Here is a 20888-nt window from a genome sequence, read left to right on the forward strand (position 1 = left end):
CCACATCATGATCCGAGGATAACCACCATCTGTTTCTGCCCAAAACATCAGAATGGCCTCTCTTCCCAGACCACTGCCACACTCGCTGATGATGGTCATCTAAGGTAGTGTAGAACCATGACTGATCAGTGAACACAATGCGAAGTCATTCATAATTAAACCATGCTTCCCAGCAACGGCACCACTCCAACTGGCACCACTCCAACCACTCTTTGGGTTGTAGTGTCACTGACACTGCTGCTTGTCTGTGACCAATGATGTGGGACGACACAGAATGTAGCAGGGAGGCTATTACTTATTCTCCCCTTATTTGAAGTGGTACGATGTGCTTGGTTCACAATATGGAGTTCCTCATCTGTGGGTGTTAGACCTGGTCGACAGCAATCTTGACGATGATTATGCCTGCCATCGTTGTCCCGTGTGGTCTAACACTGGACCATAGTCACATCTGAATGCCCCACTAATATGGATACTGCTCGATTCGACAGGCTGGCTAATGGAGGCCTACAAAGAGACTCCTTTCAAACTCTGTCAGGTGTTCTTAACGCTGTCTCACATGAACAGGCCGCATTTCCGTATCCTTCACAGAGACCACTCAACAACTGACGCCTTTCACGCCCCTTGCATAGCCTACTAGGCCTAGTAAAAGCACCACACAACCAAAAATATTAATGTACGATGGTGGGCATTGTATCTCTCATAAAGAATTGAAACACTAACCATTTACAGACTAGCCGATGGTGGCTACGTGTACGAAGTTACATTGAAATTTGACCAAGGAAGGGGAAACTTTATTGACACATTCCTGGGGTCAGATACATCACATGATCACACTGACAGAACCACAGGCACATAGACACAGGCAACAGAGCATGCACAATGTCGGCACTAGTACAGTGTATATCCACCTTTCGCAGCAGTGCAGGCTGCTATTCTCCCATGGAGACGATCGTAGAGATGCTGGATGTAGTCCTGTGGAACGGCTTGCCATGCCATTTCCACCTGGCGCCTCAGTTGGACCAGCGTTCGTGCTGGACGTGCAGACCGCGTGAGACGACGCTTCATCCAGTCCCAAACATGCTCAATGGGGGACAGATCCGGAGATCCTGCTGGCCAGGGTAGTTGACTTACACCTTCTAGAGCACGTTGGGTGGCACGGGATACATGCGGACGTGCATTGTCCTGTTGGAACAGCAAGTTCCCTTGCCGGTCTAGGAATGGTAGAACGATGGGTTCGATGACGGTTTGGATGTACCGTGCACTATTCAGTGTCCCCTCGACGATCACCAGTGGTGTACGGCCAGTGTAGAAGATCGCTCCCCACACCATGATGCCGGGTGTTGGCTCTGTGTGCCTCGGTCGTATGCAGTCCTGATTGTGGCGCTCACCTGCACGGCGCCAAACACGCATACGACCATCATTGGCACCAAGGCAGAAGCGACTCTCATCGCTGAAGACGACACGTCTCCATTCGTCCCTCCATTCACGCCTGTCGCGACACCACTGGAGGCGGGCTGCACGATGTTGGGGCGTGAGCGGAAGACGGCCTAACGGTGTGCGGGACCGTAGCCCAGCTTAATGGAGACGGTTGCGAATGGTCCTCGCCGATACCCCAGGAGCAACAGTGTCGCTAATTTGCTGGGAAGTGGCGGTGCGGTCCCCTACGGCACTGCGTAGGATCCTACGGTCTTGGCGTGCATCCGTGCGTCGCTGCGGTCCGGTCCCAGGTCGACGGGCACGTGCACCTTCCGCCGACCACTGGCGACAACATCAATGTACTGTGGAGACCTCACGCCCCACGTGTTGAGCAATTCGGCGGTACGTCCACCTGGCCCCCCGCATGCCCACTATACGCCCTCGCTCAAAGTCCGTCAACTGCACATACGGTTCACGTCCACGCTGTCGCGGCATGCTACCAGTGTTAAAGACTGCGATGGAGCTCCGTATGCCACGGCAAACTGGCTGACACTGACGGCAGCGGTGCACAAATGCTGCGCAGCTAGCGCCATTCGACGGCCAACACCACGCTTCCTGGTGTGTCCGCTGTGCCGTGCGTGTGATCATTGCTTGCACAGCCCTCTCGCAGTGTCCGGAGCAAGTATGGTGGGTCTGACACACCGGTGTCAATGTGTTCTTTTTTCCATTTCCAGGAGTGTATATCTCTGTATCAGATTCAACCTCATCAGTTAATGACAGTCGTGAAGGGAGCAATATTTTCAGGTCGGAGATCAAGATGTAAACATTGGGAGGTGAATCCAGGGAATACCGCAGACCTGGATGCACTTCACAGCTCAAGAGATACGGTTTAGGAACCGATCTCTGACGTACAAGATGCCACGGCGTAAGGAAAGAGTACCTCCACCTTCACAAGTTGCAGAGAGCTACTTCAGCTCTAGCTTATGATGACGGATCCCTGTATCAGCCATGTGCTTGTAGGAAAGTCTATAAAAGCTCACTGGAATAGCATTGAAAGTAGCCTAAACAGTTGTTATTTATATTCAAATGGATTGTTAGTCGATCGCCATTAGGCGCAGTGACCATCGAGCTGAAAACAATTCTCAGAGAAATCTGCAGTACGTGCCAGCTTGGCTAAACGTCAAACATACACTGTATGAAGTTGGGTCATGACAGCATGGGCTACAGGAGACCTTGCGTTATGTTATTGAAGGATAGTATCACGGATATCTCAGGGATAAATTGCAGGCATGCGCCTTAGCATAAAGAAAATTTAACGCATGTCCCAATTACCATCTTAGTAACCAGAGACAATAGTTTCGTATAACCAATAGCCCCCTATGTATATCGGTCGTTGCCCGACAGCGTAATCTGTCAGTTGAACTGTCGTGCGGGTTTGCCTACCCGTCGCTCGCATGCGCCACTCCTCCGGAGTCTATTTACGAATACCAAACGGGCATCACATATCATTACCCGACAAAGCAAAATGCTAATCTCGAAACGGTGGCAGAACCGTCGTGTTTACGCCCGAGAAGCGTAAAGGGGGAAGTAGTACTGACGACTGTTCTGTGGTCTTGTAACGAAAGCGCCGTCACACCTAGCTCGTCTATCACCATGTTTACTAGCGATAGAATTTGCGGAAAATGAAAATCTAATTAGGCAATCATAACACGATTTTTCCTGTCGTGTTTATATGTTGGGCTTGAATCTATTTTCCTAATCGGATGAAATACAGTTTCCGAGCGTCACATTTCTGTAACGAATGGATTATCTAAATCCGCGCATCCAATAGTCCCCTCCGTGTAGTGAGATTTTCGGCGCCTTCGTATTTTAGTTTCTTGAAGAAGAGACACACAAGACTTTAACCCACATCACACTGTTGTTTTACTCCCTCAAGATCATTGTGGAAAATGAATGCGAAGTGATCACTGGTTTTGTATCCAATTGACTTTATTCATTATATTTATTCCATAAAATGTGTTTATTTCTAATACCAGGATATCCAGAGAACCTTGCTGTTTTTATCTCGGTACTTGTGAACCACACAGGTGGTTTAAATAGGCTTATACCACCCCACACCTTGTGAGTACTGAATGTCCTGTCGCCACAAAATGACTGTGGACATTAAAGTTTGCCAGTACGAAAAAGAAGGTTCAACAGTTTTCAACTCAACTTGCTACAAAGGACAACGCTGCTGTCGTCAGTTAGTTCTCTTTTGTCAGTACATAAAATATTTCGGCACTGATTGTGTTGCTTCATTCTTCCATACAAGCCTAATATGGTATGACGTTTTTGCAACTATGTCTACGCCTTCACACATCACAAGACATTTATTTTGGGGTCTTCTAAAACATTTTTCTGAGAGTTTCGTTGCTAGCCTTGAAGTTCGGTTCTCTGCTGCATAACCTGTTTGAGCAAAACGAGCTGTTACTCTTCTTCAGCAGTCTACCTGCACTATCCTTCGCCTGCTCAGCGGCCACGATAAATCCTTTCTCATTCTCATTTCCCCCCGTCGGAGATTCGAGTCCACCCTCGGGCATGGGTGTGTGTGTTATCCTTAGCGTAAATTCGTTTAAGTTATGTTACTTAGTGTTTAGGCTTAGGGACCAAAGACCTCAGCAGTTTGTTCCCATCAGGCCTTACCACAGTTTACTAATTTCTTTCTCATTGTCAACAAATTTAATCACGTTAACCGAGCGACTTCACGCTTGCTGCCTAGATATATTTTGCACTCACCCTCCACGCTCGCACTGCGATGTAGCAACGTGCACTACTTTAACCAGATCGTCACTATACCAAGCCACGAAACCAAGTTATTTCCTCCTAAGGTCGCATTACCACTTCATTTTGCTGGGTAATATGGACAATATACACTTACTTGACAAAGATCATGGGATACCAACTAATATCATGTCGGACCTGTTTTTGACTGGCATAGTGCATCAACACGCCACGGCATAGGCTCAAATCTCGTTGGAAGCTCCCTGACGAAAAATTGAGTTAAGCTGCCTCTATATTGCGCACTGTTATCCACAAAAATTGCATTGTCGTTTGCAAATATGAAGTCCATGACAGGCTCAAAATGGTCTCCTAGTAGCCGAACGTAACCATTTACAATCAATGATCGGTTCAGATGGAGCAGAGGACACTGTCCATTCCATGTAAAGAAGCTCTCACCATTATGGAGCCACCACCAGCTTGCACAGTGCTTTGTTGGCTACCTGGGTCCATTGTCTCATGTGGTCTGTGTCTCACTCGAAACCTACCTTCAGCTCATACCTTCTGATATCTGAACACATCTGAATAGGCATGCATCAAGGTTAGAGGGATGCAAAATTATTCTGATAAGTGGGTCAAAGAGAGAAATTTTTATAAAATTTTACTCGATTTTGAAAACTCTTAAACGACCAAAAATTGTGCTATAAAACTGTTGTAACATTATGCGTTATGTAGCTGAGCGATTTGGCAGTCTGGAGCAGGTATGTGTGGATGTGATATCCTGGTATGACTGAACGCATGTGGGCCCAGGGCTTATGGCGCGCCACAGCAGGTCAGGCTGAGCAACTGGTATGGCGAGTCCTGGTACAAAGGCGAGCAACATCACCGGAAGTAGGTAAATTCCAGTTGGGAAAAATTTGATTAACGGTGGTCGCTTAAGAAGGCACCCAATGCTCCATGAAATAGTGGTGTGCCAGACAAGCTGATAGATGGCTTCTTGTAGCTTTTTGATAATATATAATTATTTACAGTTATGTATTACTCCAAACCTGAATAGACCGTGATTTCAGAAAAAATGCATCTAATGACACATCAGTACTTCAGTACCTTTCAAACTACAGAAGTTAGTATTTCTCAGAAAATACATTTATACAATGAACCTCGGAACTAACAACTCTTAAACGTTTCATGCGGTTTCAACACAGAATACCTCAGATGATAACATTGCACTATAGCTATCATCTGAAGAAGCTACATATGCCTAGGTATGTTGCTTCTTGTTTTATTAAATTTTTCGTATGTTTTAATTATGCAGATTGTCATAACATCTTATCATACACAATTACACAGCAAATGAAATCAGCGTGAATGCCTCTAGTTTTGTCATACCTCTGTATTTATTTAATGAACAGTTACTGCTTTGCCCATAACTTCAATAAACATTAATTTCCACTGGAAATTCCAAATCATGGTGTTTTAAGAAGTTCTGAATCATATGTGTGAGCTGACATCATCCTCAAATAGGAATGTCAAAAGCGCGTCTGATGAGCAAGGCTCAATAACCTTTTAAATGACATTTAATGACAATCTGTTGTGATTTATCATAGGTATTTTGCCGAACAGATGGAGCATGTGAAGAATCATTGTTTACATGTTTCTAATGGTGAATACTAGTTTGTCTTCTTGATCTTTATAGAAGTTATTGGAAACTTCACAATGGAGGTGTGCTAAATGCTGAAATACAAATCCTAACCTTTCATAAGTGAGCTGATATATTTTGTCATATGTCTGATGAATAAGATTCTACAGCATTTCATGCATTGCATGTTCAGCATCGCAAATAACGTCTACTAGGTGAAAGTATTATACATTAGAGAAACGCTGTTATGTAGGCTCACAAAAGCAATTCCTCTCTTGTGTATTAATATCCTGACCAAAAAAAATAGAAAATAATCGTCTGATGCTTATATTATTACTTATATGAACTACGTATTGCAAAAAGTCACAGTAAATAGTAATGGGTTCCTCATTGCTGTGAATATCCTGTTACTAACATCACAAAGCGGAGATGGCAAGCACTCACTGACGTAAGTGTGTGTGAACTGCACCATATCAAACGAATCAGTCTGTAAAATGTTTTATCATTTACATAATGATTGTCTTCCTTAATCTCGAAATTAAAATCAATGTAAAGATTGATTGACATCTGATGTAAGGGAATGGAATACTCCACAGCGTATTTCAAATTGCAGCATTCACACAGGCTGACAACGGAACAGAACGGGATGTCTAGGTCAAGGGTTCTTGTGGTGAAAATTTTTCTGTTAACGTTGGTGTGAGAAAGGCGTCGTCTTCTGTTAATATTAGAAGTTAACCTGTTTTCGCTGCACTGACTCAACTTATCGTTGTGGATTGTGTATTCTTTGTCTTCTTATTTTTTATTTCATTATTAGCCGCTGTTTTCATGACACAGTAAAAATGTTCACTACAACTTGGATATTTTTTCCATTGAATTTTCATCCATATGAGAGATATCTGAAACCGAAAAATGATTTTGGTTTTACAATACCTAGTGTGAAAAATGGCCTGCACTCTCTGTAAATAAGAACACAAATTAATGCAGTAATTTACGTGAAATAACTTTATGTAACAGCGAAAATAGATTATATATTGAAGGAGATGTTCCACGATTATTTGGTACTTGTAAAAAGAAAACACCATACATAAGGTAAACATGTTCTACATCCAGTCATTCTGCTCAGTGAGCCCTCTGACTGAGGACCTCATGACAAGGAGACAAGAGGAAGATAGTGAGGAGAGTCTTACACAGGAGAATCTAGCGAAAATTCTGAGATGGTCAAGGAGAGTGCTCGGAATAAGAGAGTGACGATTGAAAAGCTGAAAGCCGAGCCTACAACAAGCTGCAGCAATGCTATGCCCAGGTCGTGGTGATGGCAATCAAGAAAAACCGTGGACGTAGCGGAGAAAGCTGAAATGAACTGCTGCGAAACGGTGACGAGGTGTCGTCCAGTTCCCCAGCAGGCACGTCCAGAAGACCCATTCCCTTTCGGGCTTGTTATTCATGACAACAGAAAGGGGCCGTGGGTCGCGACGAGGTGACAGATCGCCCAGAATTCGAAGCACGGCTACAAACTAAAAAGCAACAGTTGTCGTAGAGCGCTGCTGCACTCCTTCCATGACGAAGACGACTAGAAGGCGAACACATAAACATCAGGAGTTTACATAGTCACCAATGATCCATGGGCTGGACCAAAGTGGAAGGGAATGTTGAAATCTGTCATCAGAAAGTTACTGGGGATGATGGACATCACAACCATCATCAAAGAAAAGAGAAGACTAGGCTTCTAAGGCGACATCTCTCTGACCCAGAGGTCCAGTCTGAAGAAGGTGCCAGTGTGATAATTCGTGGGACCGCGGTGCACAAGAAGAACGACGAAATATTCCTGCTGAAATAATTTCTGCAATTATCTCTGCTGCTCAAACAATGTCACCAAAATCCGACCACTCTCCACCATGTTTCAACTGCTAGAAGTATGGGCGCCTGCCCAAGTTCTGCAACAGGAATCCTGTTCATGTGAAATGTGGTGACCAGCCTCAGTTGGCGCAGATCCTTCACAGAGATGCAATAGGATCAAGTGGCGAGAAGAAGACGACTGCCAGCAACAGGAATTCTGTTCATGTGAAATGAGGTGACCAGCCTCAGTTGGTGCAGATCCTTCACAGAGATGCAATAGGATCAAGTGGCGAGAAGACGACGACTGCCAGCAAGGAGCAGAAACAACGACAGGAAACCAGCAGCACAGAAACATGTGGCTGTAAGGATCACAGCATGTTGCATTATTTATTTCAGTGCTGTCTTAATGTGCAACCGACTTTGTGTGTGGACTTCTGTGTGAGAGAGAGATGGGTAATTTTGTCTTTGGTTACTAATCGTAAGGACTGTTTGTCCATGATGCTTGATATTATATTAATACATCCTTAGGTGTCATGTCGTTGCGGGAATTCTATGATAGAATGAGTCACTCGAACTCAGTGACAGCGTTCAGAGTGGACAGAGCTTGTGTAATCCGGATGATGGAATTTGGGATGTAAAGCCTCTATTCTATTGATGAGTCCATGCATGGAGCAAGTGACTGAATCCAGAATCGTTAGTTCATGTAGGCTTTTCATTCGGCTTGAGGTTTGAGGTACTGAGTGTCCCATGTCAACCAACCACAGACAATTGTTGGGAAGACCATTGCTCAACATAGTTCCAATCGCTCACTCGTTTTCTTTACAAAAGTTACCTAGAACCTTCTGATACCTGCTCTGTCATATAAATTTCATGATTAACTCACTTATTTTCATTAAAAAAATCTTATATTTAATTATAAAATACATAGAATATGAAGAGGATGAATATGTCTCTTTTCTTAGATCATCATTGAGCCTTTCAATATGACTGTCATTAGGATGTCACACATAGTGATGTTGGGTGCACGTAGTGCGCATGTTTTATAATGACCCTTTGTTAATAAAAGTGTTTAAACTTGCTTCTCAGTGTTAGCGTATTGCCATACCTCTAGGACCCACAGCTTACAAATCCTGACAAATATTTCATCTAGTTATCATCTTGGGCAACAACACAAACAACCCCCTTACAGAAGTGGTGTCAGAATGGCGATAATTATGGATAATCTACAGTCCTGAAGAGATGCAGCACAACATGAACTTCGAGCAGCACCAGCATGCACATCTTCCGACTACGTGAGGACATCCAGTGCTGAAATTCAGGTTGGACCAATTGCAGTTTGGCTAGAATACCAATGGTAGTGATGATTTTTATTTTACTTTTGAGTGACTCATTGGCGTTAAATTAGGTGAAAGTCGTGATTCAGTCAGAGTAACGTTGTCGATCTACAAACTGTTATTAAAGAACTGCAAGAGGAGAATCGAAGTTAAAAGGAGAAAGAAGAGAGAGTAAACTTCCAATAGACTTGTCAAATCATAGTTCATGCAGTACAGTTGCAACTACATTAAAGAATTTCTCATTATTGCTATCAGAACCAGTGAACGAAATATAGACTACGATTTTCCATTTATATATATAAAATTAGAAACATTTTAAAAATAATATAAATTAAAAAATTGATATAGTTTAAAAATTTATATAGATATTAATTTTATATAATTTAAATTATTTCACCAAATACAATTATGTTTACATCTACAGTAACAGTTTCAACAGAATATTTTAATGTTACAGTTACAAAATTTGATTTGTGGACCATTATTGATTAATTTTTATTTATTTGGTATAAACTTTCAGGTACACATACTGTTATATCAAAATCATCAAATTAAAAAACTCTGTTTATATTTTTACCAATAACATTAATCCTTTTGAGCATGAAATCGTATTAAAAATTGTACATACGTTATTCGCCAACTGTAATAATAGTAAAATTAATTATTAGTTTGTCATATAATTAATCTTTACTGTCACTTAACTTATTTAAGTATAGGGTTAAATCTGTTTTAGAGAAATAAACTGAAAAAGCTTATTCTACTTCTTTTTATGTAAAATAATTTTTGAGTTGTGTTAGAATGCTTGTGTAGTGGGGTTTTGTAACATATTCTGTTTCTAAGTGTTGTTTGTTAACTACTCCTAATTCATCTAATGGTTCATATATATTAACAAGTCTTCTATTTTTAAAACCAATATAACATTTAGTTATTTTAAAAATAATATTAAATTCATTTTGAAATTGTTTAATGGCATTAGTTACCATTGGATCTGTTGATGACTGAAGTTGTTTAATAATATTTTCAGTTTTTTCCATTTTTTATAAATTTACTGTAAGTGTATTAAGTACTTGTTCAGTTTGATTAGTGAGATGTAACTAATTTCCAAAAATGTCCATTTTTTAAATCTAAAATATCATTAAAACTAAAATTCTCACATTGCAACTTTAAAACAAAATATTAGTTACCATATATTGCTTCATCAAAATGTTGTTTTCCTTTTGAATTGTAGTATAAATAATTTTTTATAAATAGTTCACTAATTGTTTAGGTATATTAAAACCAAATTAATGAAAAAGAAACTTTACATCATTATTTTCATAATAACAAATCCAATGAGTACAAGGATTATCAGATATATTTAGATTTACTGTACAACATCAGTTGCCTTGGTTTATTTACTAATTCATCAGTAAAGTATACATCAGAAATGGTTAATTTTTTTACTTAGTTTTTCTAACTCAAAATTGCTTATTGCATTAGGATATTTATCATTTAGGTTTGAAATTTTCTTGTTTCCTTTATTACATTAGCAACAATTTTTTTCCATTTCTCACTTATGTCTTTTGTGTTCTTTTAATTCTTTACCATTTTTCTTTTTGCTTAATACTGCATTTGCAATTGCTACAGATCCTCCAGCTAATGAACCTGTTGTTGCTAACTATTGAATGCATGTTTCGTTAATCGTGTACCATTTTTCTATTTTGGTAAATATTCAATAATTTTTTTAATAATGGGAATACCTAATCTTATAAGTAAATTTCCACCAGTTTTTTATTTTTCTAACGTTTTTGTGGTTCCATTAAAAAAGGTTCACATGCATTTACTTGTTCATTATTTAACTTAAATTTCACTGATTTTGGTTTAGTTTAGTCAATAGGTAGCAAAGAATTTGTATTGTAAAGAGAGTATTGTAAAGTACGTGTTGTGATGTTATTCAATTATATAGTTAAAAATTTAGTAAAGATTTTTATTCAGACTTTTATATAGTTTAAAAATGTATAAAATTTTTAATATAGCTTAAAAATTTATAAATGGTTTTTATATAGCTTAATAATTTTATAAAGAGTTTTTTATAAAGTTAAAATTTTATAAAGATTGTTTACATACTTATAAATTTTTATAGTTAAAATTTTTTAACATTTTTATAGAGTTTAAAAATGTATAAAGATTTTTTATAGTTTAAATGTTAATAAAGATTTTTTAAAATTTAAAAATATATAAAGTTTTTTTAATCCCCAGCCATTTTCATCAGTATCAAATTTATTTCTCAAAACTAATTTTCGTTTTCCATACATTATTCCTCTAACACCTGTTGCTGCAACTTCTACACCAAATAAATGATCATTTTCACACAATCTTTCTTCGTCAGCTAACTCATGTTCTTTATCAGATGTAAGTCCTTTTTTTATACCTTTATTATCTCAGTAAGCAATATCCTGTTTTTTAAATGCTTCATCTAATGGATTTATACATTTATCAGCTGGGGGTAATCTTTCTTCTAATTTTGTACCTGGATGAAAAAATTTATTACCTGATACATGCATTTCAAATGGCAATTTGAAATTAAACTACTTACTCATTCATTTCTGTATTTATCACTTTTCCAAACTGTATGTGGAAGATTATTTAAAAATCAAATTAAATATGGAATTCCTTTTGGATTATCAATAACAAAAAAACTAAATTTATTTGTTAACATTTGTGCAACACAATTCTTTCTTTATGAAAAATTTTTATTTCCAGCTAGTTCTTCACCATGAATTACTGCTGATCTATCAATTAATTGTCTAACATCATTTAACTAAACGTATTCATTGGTTTTATCTGTATATTTTTAACAAATTTTTCACTATATGAATAAATAACTTTGCAATTGATTATACTTCGCTACCTAGCAGTAAAACCAGACCGAAATGAATTAAATTGAAGTTAAATTATCAACACCTAATTGGAATTGAACCATTTTTAAATGAATCACAAGAATGTAAAAAGGGAAATAAGTTTGTGGTTATTTACTTATAATACCTGGTGTACTTGTTGTTAAAACTGATAGTAAAGGATAAGCACAACATAAGGTGGGTTTTTACTATTATTATTAGCTGCATTACCCTATTTAGCAACAACTGATTCATTAGCGGGAGGATCTGCAGCAATTGCAAATGCAATATAAAATGAGAACCAAATTTTAAAGATTTTGTAGAATAAAAAAGACATAAATTAGAAATGACAAAAAGTATGTAAAGGAATAAAAAAATTTCAGAAAGTAATTGATACATATCTCAGTGCATCTAGTAATTTTGAAATATAAAAATTATCTAAAAGTATCATTAAATACTTTCATGATCTATACATAAATGATAAATTGGTAAATAGACAATGAAAAAATATATATTGTATAGTAAATTATTTACATCAGATACTCCTGGTACTCATTGGATTAGATATTATAAAAATAATGGTAAAATATTTATTTTTGATTCGTTTGGTGGTAATATACCAAAACAGTCAAATATGTAGAAAAAATGTACTATACTACAATACAGAAAGAATACAAATTTTAGATGTAGTAATATGTATTCATTTACGTTTATTGGTTTTAAAATGCTATAATAATAGTTTTAATGATATTTTAGATTTAATAAATGGAAATTTTTGGAAATAAGGTACTTCTAAGTCAACAAATCCAATCATTAATATAACAGAAGAAAATTAATGCAATTTACCAATAGCAAAAAGAATTTAATGTCATTTTTAAAAATAACTAAGGTTTATATTGGTTTTAAAAATAAAAGACTTGCTAATATGATCCAATTATCCAATTGATGAAAAAGGTGTATTTCACAAACTTAGAAACTTAGAAACAGAATATGTTTGAAAACCTGAATACACAAGCACTGTAACAATTCAATAATTATTATACCAAAACAGAAATAGAATAAGCTTTTTCACAGTCCACAAATCTCATTTTTCATTTTTTTGTACACTTACTAAAAGTAATATATTTATATTCGTTGTTTGGTATTAGTTCTATTTCTGTAGTATCATAACAACGTTTTTTTTACAAAAAATATGGATCATAACTAGATAAATTACGTAAATACATAGGTAAAAAATCATGTTGTTGTAGTTTTAAATTACAATTATTTTACAATGGAGGAAAATATTTTCAAGCTAGATTATAAAGATGATGATATTTTTAAGTAACTTATGAACATTACACTATGTACAAAATTTATAATAATTATGTATTTAGTGATCTTCAAATGTAAGTGGCTTCATTTCTTCAATTTCAGAATTACTTTTTCCATTGTCTTCAGCTTTGGAAATATTGTATGAGAAATCAACATATAATGTTACTTTACAGAAATATACAAAAGAAGGTTACAGAACTAAATTAGGACCATATATAAATAAATATCATGTAAAAAGTTACAGTAAAAATGAAATTGCTTGTGTATGTGGAATAAGTGTAGCTAAATATGATATTAAGGAACATTGATGACGAAATCCAAGTGAAGAACATTCAAAAATATAATTGACACTGAAAATGAAGACAAATCTTCATCTACAATGAATATTGAAGAATTTGCTACTCAAGGAATCTACAAAGAAATGTAAATTTGTCAAGAAGACTTAAATTATTAAATATTTGTCCACTTATTTTTAGAAATTATCCAATTATTTTTAGAAGTAGTACACTTGAAGTAGTGACAAGCATATAATACTGTTAAAAATTGTACATCTGAAGTCAGTGAAAATCATACAAAAACTGCAAAAATTGTATGTATGAAGTATATGATAATTTTTGGACACAGTTATATCTAGATACTTTCTACAGAAGTTATACATATGAGGTAAGTGAAAATAATATATATATTATTAGAAATAATAAGTGTGTTAGATATCATACATGTGATGTAAGTGATAATTTTTGGGAAAGTACCATATTATAATACTAGTGAGGTTTACCAAACTAAAGAAGATAAACCATTAAAAATAACTCCATTTTCTACAAATATATTAGTCAAATCGAAAGCAAGAGATAGAAATATAATTGAAAAGTACTTAGTTGAAAAAGCCTTTCAAAACAGATTACATTAGTTGAAAAAGCATACAAAAAATTAATTTTTAAATAGTATGTTTATATTTGATCCTAATCTTCACTTGTCTTACCTTATTACGAATATAAACTGAAAACAAATGAAATACATTGAAAAAGTCAAGAATTTGGACAACAAACACGAAACTATAGTATTACGACAGAAAAAGGCTTTAGTAAAAAATTTATACAACGTAAAATTAATATTCTAGAAAAAATATCTAATTTTTTAGCACAAGAGTCGGGATGGACAGAATTACTGGTTTTCAAATAACGATTAATACAAATATCTCTCAAAAAAATCATCTTTTATTGATTTACATAAAATAAAAGAAAACAAAAAGCTTGTATTAATGTAAAAAACAATATTGAAAAATGTTTTTCATAGTCTATAAAAGCAACTTTGCTTGCTGTACATAAAGATAGTGAAAGAATGAAATATAAAAAATATTGGTCTTGATCTTGATAAAAACTTGATAATATTGAATCTTGTGCATTTGATGATCATATTGCAAAAATGGGACATATAATTAATGTATGTGTTAATGTTTAGTCATTTGATGGTGAGGAAAAGTATCAAGTGTATCCATTACATACACATACACATACACATACACATATCAAGTGTATCTAAACTTCTATCAAGTGAAATCAATAAACATGAAGAAGTACAATTTATTTGTGACTTATATTTACTCCATTTCAATAATAAAGAAAAATTAATTAATTAACAACAAATTGATTAACTAAAAACCATTAAAAGTTGTAGCTGCCAATTAAAGGAAAATGTGTATATTTTGAAAATATCAATATACTCAAAAAGTTGCATTTGTTATTTATCTTGATTTTGAATATGGACAGTTGTGAATCAAATCCAGAAAAACCATATACAATGAAAAATCAAAAACATGAACGACATTCATTTTGTGAACCAAGTAGATCTGTGATAAATTTAGATTTAAGGCTTCTTCATTGATAATCTTCCAACAAAAATAATGAAAACTCAATTAAAAAATTTAAAAATTATATAATTGAAGTAGATTTAGAATATCCAAAACGATTAGGTCATTTGCATAAAGATTTACCATTACCTCATCAGTGAGAACTTGTATCAGGTACAAATGAAAGTTAATTAATAACTAATTTAGATAAAAAACGTTATTATGCAGTACATTGTAGAAATCTTAATCAATATTTATCCTTAGGAATGCAACTTACAAAATATATAAAGTTTTAAATGTTATTACGAAATGGGTTGTTAAAGATTAAATTAGTTTAGAAGATTACAAAGATTGTTAGCTTAGCAATATAAAACAATATAGAAAAATTGAATCAAAAGTGAAAAACATTAAATATATACAAGTCAAGTATACAAAAAAGTACTAAGTATCATGATAATAAAAAATACGTTGTGGAAAACAAAATAGATACATTCTTCATCTTCTTCTTCTTCAGTAGCGGTACAGCCCTTGGTGAGCCTTGGCTTCTTCAACAATCTTCCTCCATACCTCTCGGTTATTTGCTGCTCTTTTCCACCCCCGGACTACCATATTGGTGATATCCATTCGTACCTAATCGATCCATCTTCTTCTAGGTCTCCCTTTTCGCCTAACTGAATGGATCATACTTTTCATCATGTTCTTTGGAATTCTATCCTCTGCCATTCTCTCCAAGTGTCCTAGCCATCATATTCGCTGTGATTCACAAATTTTACTATGACCCTGCCTTGAATTAACTCTTGTAATTCGGCACTGTAGCGTATTCTCCAGCCTTCTTCCTCCCTTATTGGCCAATAGATTTTGAGTAGTATCTTCCACTCAATGCTACTTAGTAAATTTTTATCATCTTCAGTCAATGTCCATAACTCTGAGCCATATGTGATAACTGGGCAGATTAGGGAACTATATATTAGCACTTTAGTTTTTCTTGTAACAAGGCTATTTTTGAAAAGCTGCATATTTGCAAAGTAAGCTCTGTTTCCTGCTTGTATTCTTTCCCTTATAGCCTTTCCAATACTGTTGTCATTTGTTATTAGGACTCCCAAGGATTTAAAAGAGGACACTCCATTGAAGCATTTCCCATTGATGGTTAAGTTTTTAGGAGTTCTTCTGGCCTCAGATTGTGACATTATCATTATTTTGCTTCCATTTACTGTGATGCCTATTTTGAAGACTTCTGTTTCCATTGGTATTTCTTTGTACTATACCAATGTCATCAGCGGATGCACATATCTGGCTAGTTTTCATTAATGTGATGCCTCTTTTGTTGATTTTATTTACTACACTATGCAGTGCTATATTGAATAAGACGGTTTCACACCTTTATTAAAGTCAAAGCTTTCACTTGTACTCCTAAGGACCCTTACTTTTGCTCTTGCCTCTGTCATTGTCATTGTGATTAGTCTTATTAATTTAGCACATACACCAACTTCTTTCAGTACTCTGTATAGTTCTTGCCGATTTATGCTGTCTTAGGCTTGTTTAAAATCGATGAATAGGAAATGCAGATCTATATCATATTCATAGAACTTTTCCATCATTTATCTTCTCACAAATATTTTATCAGTAGTTCCTCTACCTGGTCGAAAGCCTCACTGATATTCCCCTAGTATGCCTCTGCACGCCTCTGTATCCTTTCGCTTAACATACTTGTGAAGATCTTATAAGCTGTACTTAGGAGTGTTACATCTCTATAGTTTTCACATGCTATTCTGTTCCCTTTCTTATAAATGGGGACTATTATTCCAATTTTCCAATTATCTGGCATAGTTTCTGTTTCCCATATATCTGATATTAATGTGTGCACTTCCTTTATTACAGCCTCACCGCCAGTTTTTATTAATTCAGCAATAATGCTGTCTTCCCCAGGGGCTCGATTGTTTTTTGACTTGTGCACAGCCAGGGAGACCTCTTGTAGTGTGTGCTTACTTGCCTCATTGGTTTCGTTGTCTACCTCTAGCTCCACTCTTCCCTCTTGTGCGGCTGTCTCTTCACCTTCTAGGCTGGTGCTTAGTGTATCTTTGAAGTACTCTGCCCATCCTCCCACTATCTGTTCTTCCTCCATTATCATTTTCCCATCTTTACTGGAACAGGCCATTGTTTTTGGTTGGAATCTATTCTTCATTTTGCCTATGCCATGATAGAACTTCCTTATTTCCCTCTGTTTCTTTAATTCTTCTAGTTCTTGAATTTTCTTTTTATTCCACTCTCTTTTCTTTCTCTTGCACAGTCTGTTAACCCCTCTCCTTAATTCTCTATATTGTTCCACATTATTTCTGGTTTCTCTCTGTAGCACTTTTGTTTTTGTCCTGTTCTTTTCCTCTATTATTGAACTGCAATCTGCATCAAACCATTCCTGGGTTCTTCTGTTCCTTCTTATGCCAATTATTTCCTCTGCAGCATCCTTAATGGCTTTTTCAAAACATTTTCCACCTTTCATTTACCCCTACTGTGGTGTCTTCATTGCTCAACTTTCTCCTAAGGGTTACTTGGTATTTTTTCAATTCATCAGGGATGTTCAGTTTGTCTGTTTTCCATTTCATCATCTTTCCCATTCTGTTGGCATTTGTTAGTGACAGTTTCTCTCTCAATACTGATTTTATCACAAAGTGGTCTGAATCACAGTATGGCCCTCTGCAGCTCCGTACATCCATAACTGACGTGGAGTGGCGTGCAATCGCTAAAATATGGTCAATATAATTGACTGTTCCATTGTCTGCAGACTTTCAAGTACCCAGATGGATCCCTTTGTGTGGAAAGCAGGTGATTTTAATAATCATATTATTCCTTGTTGCGAATTGGCACAGTAAGTCTCCATTCTCATTGTTTTCTTCGTGTACTGAATATTTTCCAGAAACTCCATATGGATGTTCATTCCTCCCTATTTTTGCATTAAAATCTCCTATTACTAGTATCATGTCCTATTTAGGTACTGAAAACCATACTTTTTCCAAGCCCTCATAGAACTATTCTTTAATTATATCCTCTTTTTCCTCTGTTGGTGCATGTGCATTAACTATTGGTATATTTCTAAATTTACCTTTTAGTCTGAGTCTGCACATCCTTTCATTTATGGGTTCAAATTCTAGAAGGCTTTTCCTAACTTCCCTAGTTATTATAAACCCTGTCCCGAGTTGGCATTATTTCCTGTAGCCCTATAATATCATATTTGAATTTTGAAATTACATTGGCTATTTCTTTCATGTTTCCAGTCTGAAGCATTGTGCAATGTCCCCTTAGAATAATTAATGAATTACTGTGCTGATAAACCTCTTACGTTATTTGCTTTTCAAACAGCTGAGCAAAACTAAACGCTCTCAGACATTACTCTCTATACTTATTCTGATCAACACTAAACTGACACAATATTTTTTTAGCGCAACACAATCCGACATTCAATAATCCCTACAAAATAATGGCACTGACTAACATTAACCTATACCTTTCTCAAATTACATCACAAAACTCTTCGTTACTCGAATACTGCAATACAGTGAGCGCCACTACTGCCAGCTAAATAAAAGATTCAAACTACTGAAGGCACTAACTACTGATAGGCATAGTTAGCAAATGAAAGATTTTGATAGAGAACAAACTATGTATTTACCTTAATAGTGTTCAAAAGTCATAATATATACAGCAGATCATGACATCCATTCTTACAAATGTACTGTTTCTGATGGACGCACGTCCACTCACAAATATCCGCCATCTCACTTCCCCACATCCACCACTGCTGGCAGCTCACCTCCAACTGCACAATGCTACATGCTGTTAACATCCAGCTGCCCAACACTACAATAGCCAACAACAAAGGAAACACAGCACAGCCAGTGATATTCATACAGAGCGCTATGTGGTGTTACCAATAAAAAAAACCTATACAGCCTGCTTACAAAAAATTTTACAAATAGTTTTGGGCAGTGGCCAACACAGAGTTGTAAATATTTTTCATAATTACAATGACAAAGATATCAAATGCACACACTTATTGATACAATGTTGGTCAAAAGCTAAAATTTTCTTACACTCCATAAAGACAGTCCTGATCATTCATTACAGTAAAATTGCAGTGTTTTTTATAAAGTCTGAGCAGTAAAAGAGAAGTAGTGAATTTCCATGCAGTCTTGAAGAAGTAGTGTTGTCCTTCCAATGGGAAGACAGTGGTGATACTTCGCATGCAGACAGGTAATAGACCACAACAGAGCAAACCCACCACAGAGTCAGTCGAAGTTTTGAAGAATGTTGGTAGGTAGGTCATCAAAAAGCAGACCCACTGTAATCCTGGTATAGATTACAGTATTGGTGGACCACCAGAGGAGCAGAACCACTGCAGTCCTTATAGAGATAAAGGTATTGGTGGGCCATCAAACGTGCAGAACCACTGTAGTCCTTGTGGAGATTATGGTATTGGTGGGCCATCAAAGATGCACACCCACTGTAGTCCTAGTAGAAATAATGGTATTGGTGAGTCATCAAAGGTGTAGACCCACTGTAGTCCTTGTAGAGATAATGGTATTGGTGGGCTATCAAAGGTGCAGACCCACTCTAGACCTCATAGAGATGGCCAGCAGCCATCTGTTGCGACTGTGCAGGTGCACAATCACCATCAAAGAGTCTTGTGGACAATATAGCAAGCCCATGAACCACCACTTGTGCACTCACAAATTTTTTTTTTGAAATGTCCTTAGAACCAGCAATGCGGTTATCCAGTCCCTTGCTGAATTATTAACAAAGGTGCCAACACTATCAGTCCCTACTTCTCACAAATTGTCCTAATACTATGACCAACAAAAACGCATAGAGTGAAATGTAACTTACAAGTTAATAATTTGATGAACTGGTGTCAATTATAATTTTATAACATAAGAATACAATAACAAAGGTACAAAATACATCATTAAAGAACATAACAATACAGATAACATATGTAGTAGTACAGGCTTTACAAAAGAATAGAAATAAACAGATACATCAGTGTTACAGGAATAATGACGTAAGTAAATAAATGAAATAATGAGAATAGTTTTCGAAACATTAATTTCTCACAGAAGCATTGAAATAGAACAGAATTAATAAAGTCTTTAATTATCTATAGAAAGAAAATAACACACTATTAATGCAAATTATATTTGAGGATAACAGTATTCCTCATTATAGTGAATGTAGCTTAGTACTAGAAAAATTCTACAACATAAATCTTATTAGCTTAACACATAAAGACAGGAAAAACACAAATACACAAGAGTACAAAAACACATAGCAGAATTACACAGGAGGAATGGACAGGGTTTGTTTTCAGTGTAACATTTGGTACTACAGTCCAACCCAATACTTCATTCCTTAGATCTTGCATCTTATTTCAACATTTGTTTCCACCAAAAGATCCAATCCAAGCATGCTGTCTGTACTTATATGTTCACATATCTTTTACCTCATTTTTTATTTTCCATTATCTTACCTCATCATTTATTTCCAAGAAAATCTTACCTAAACCTGTTGTTCCTAAACCCTACTTTTTGGTTCTTATCCTCTTTCAAAATACTTTTTTGGCCAAACCATTTTCTTATAGCTTCTCAATACATTTCTTCCAATTCATCACAACTCGTTCTCTTATAGAGCCTACCCCATCCTAAATCTACTGAGCTGAGATGCTAAACTAAGGAATGAGGCAATGCAGCAGCACAAAACAATTAACACAAACAGCAATGACAAAAAATGAAAATTGGCAAAGCAAGCAGCAGTATATATAAATTATCAGAGTAAATGCAATATTACAACTAATATGAGCCAATGTGCAGCAACAAGAA

Source organism: Schistocerca cancellata, chromosome 4 (assembly GCF_023864275.1).
Source record: "Schistocerca cancellata isolate TAMUIC-IGC-003103 chromosome 4, iqSchCanc2.1, whole genome shotgun sequence".
In the NCBI taxonomy this organism is placed as follows: domain Eukaryota; kingdom Metazoa; phylum Arthropoda; class Insecta; order Orthoptera; family Acrididae; genus Schistocerca; species Schistocerca cancellata.